The sequence below is a fragment of the Vigna umbellata genome, chromosome 9, assembly GCF_029865625.1.
Source record: "Vigna umbellata cultivar VRB3 chromosome 9, Vumbellata_1.0, whole genome shotgun sequence".
Taxonomy (NCBI): domain Eukaryota; kingdom Viridiplantae; phylum Streptophyta; class Magnoliopsida; order Fabales; family Fabaceae; genus Vigna; species Vigna umbellata.
Window position 1 is genome coordinate 37,809,598 of NC_142173.1, and position 2,727 is coordinate 37,812,324.

Below are 2,727 nucleotides of genomic sequence, written 5' to 3' on the forward strand. Positions count from 1 at the left end.
AAACAAAATCAGTCAAACAGAATAACAATCCAGAATAACAATCCATTTGCATACAAACATTTTTCTTCCAGCACCCTTACCCATTACTTTTTAATTCTGAATTAGCAAGTACCTAAATCCAACTTTCATAATAGTATCAACCAATAGAAAATTAACCTAGAATTCATAACTCAAGGTTACAAACTAGACTACAACAAATCATAACAGCACTACGCTCGGTGTTAACTTATTCTCTTTTAAAGCATCCTTAGCGTCCATACCATTCACTCAATAACATTTCAGTGCAGTAAAACATATAATTTATGTGCTTAAGGAATGTTTAAAGATCTAACAATGTTATGTCAGATTAGAAACTCTAATCTGCTCTAATTATTATGTAGTAAAATTCCTAATTCTATTTCTAGAAAGAAAAAGGACAGCTAGTAAATTTTCTTCATACAACATACTCACACTACAACCAAGTTTATCATACTTTGATTAGCATGTCAAAAGTGAGAAATAAAGCATCATTCTCGGTTCCTCCAATATTCCACTATATTTCCAGAAATCATATATTTTCAATCATACATAACACTCACAAATTCTATCCTAGCATCAATTCACACATAATGACTTTTCAAGAATCTCGAAACCATTCATAAAACTACAACAACCAGGGAATATTCAACGCTATAATCACTTCCCTACATCATATTTCATCCAACATATTCAAGTATATATTAATTCCGCATCAACATTATGTTGTTTAAAGATGATCCTTATATCAGTTTTCCAAACACCTAAGCATATCCAGTCACGGTCTAAACATCATAAAACCCAGTGCACTATATATATATATATATATATATATATATATATATATATATATATATATATATATATACCAACCAGAAAAATACACATAATCAACCATAAATTTCCAGTTCTTAATTTATAAACCCAAAATCAGAACTCAATATGTACACTTCCTACATAATTTTTCTGATATTATGTACAACTGGTATGAACAAATCAACAAACACTTGGCGGGTATTTTTCAGTATAATGCTTGCATCATCAGAAGGAAAAGGGATTAACTAACCATGGATTTGTTAGAAAAGCGACATTGGGGACGAGTGGTCCAGGAGCAACAAAGGTGGGTCACGTGAGAATAACAAGCTCAACAGAAAACAAAAAAAAAAACATAACTCGGAACATTTTTAAAACAAGCTCAACATTTTTTCCTCCAATCAAACCAGTTGCTTCTGGATTGAGTAATTAGAACCAGAAAAATAAAAAAAATACCTCCAACAGATGAGGATAAAGACCATTGATTCAACCTTCACCTATGGCACCAAGGGCCAGGACAGCATCTTCCCGTTCTTTCCAAGCATCATCCCCACCAGCAGACAACTTAGCCTGAACAAATTCTTATAACCTTTAGTATATCCACACACAAAAATAAGGCTTGTGGAGAAAATAAAGGGAAACAACATATACTTTATGCTTTATAAATGTTGCAACTTCAACAACATCATTGATCCAAGCCTATCACAAAAAATTAGTAAAACCCCAAAATCTTTTTACCTGGCATTTTGTCCCCATCAGCACCTTCTAGAACCACGAGGTAGTGAACAAAAGAGGGAATCACGACCTCAAGCTTCCCATCACTGCAAAACAATAGCGCATACATTTGACAAATGAAAATAAATAATAATAAAAGTACAAATCACACAACAAGCAGAGTATACCAAGCTCCTCTTCGGCCATTATTACCAGCACACCAACACATAGACTCTCTCTCACCACACCACACCAGAGAATGATGAATGAGACTACACAGAATACCACACCAAAGAATGATGAACGAGTGATGACTCCTAGTCGAGGCGGATCGGCGTGAATCCATGATTCCGGTGTAAAATCGAGTCGGCGAACAAGGACACAGCGAAAGACGGTGAAATCAAAAGCAAACCCTAGATTCGAAGGTTTGTTCGGAGCAGCGAGGTAGGAGGGATTTAATCGGTGGAAAAGGTTGGAACGAAAATTTAGTCGGTGTAAATAGATAGCAACCAATCTCAACCGGTGAAAAATGAAGAAAAAGGCAAAACAATCGGTCAAAAGGTAAGAGATAAGGAAAACCTAGAAGAAGATGAGGTTTGAGGTTTGGGGTTTGAGGTAACGCTCTAGGCATCGAAGAAGATGTAGTTTCGGTGAAAAGCGAACGCGAGACGTGGTTCGGTGACGGTGAGGAGGAATGTTCTTGGAGGAGGAGTGCGCGGTTAGAAATGTGAAAAATTAGACAGCCATTCGGATATTATAACTGATTTTTAAAACTCTATAATACATCAAAAAAATTTCAAATGTTTATATATATCTAGTAATAGGTTTTGATCTTATTTATAAATTTATCACTGTATTTCATATTATAATTGATATACAACACTATATCAGAATATGTTTTAAACTTATTTATAATAAATAATTTTTATTTATTATAATAGATTCTCATAAAAAAATTATTTTTTCACTGTATGTTTTAATGTTGTTTATCAATAAATATAAATTAAAATAAATGAGACATATGTTAAATCTCGTCATTTCCTTTTCATCGTACATATATATATACGACAAAAATTCCTCAAAATCTTATTAATTAGGAAAACACTAACAATTCTTTTTAAGAAAATCAACTCTCAATTAGATCCCATTCATTTATGTTAGTATCTCAAATTTTGTTTTCATCAA

General features: G+C 33.1%; 1 long non-coding RNA gene across 1 annotated transcript; it reads right to left on the reverse strand.

The window, feature by feature from the left end:
* Positions 1-883: 883 nt before the first annotated feature.
* On the reverse strand, positions 884-2,291 carry LOC148193460 (uncharacterized). Its single transcript, XR_015782318.1, has 3 exons — positions 1,731-2,291; positions 1,567-1,649; positions 884-1,398 (listed from the first exon to the last, which is right to left on the reverse strand). It is a non-coding gene; the product is annotated as an uncharacterized LOC148193460 (long non-coding RNA).
* Between the last annotated feature and the right edge of the window lie 436 nt (positions 2,292-2,727).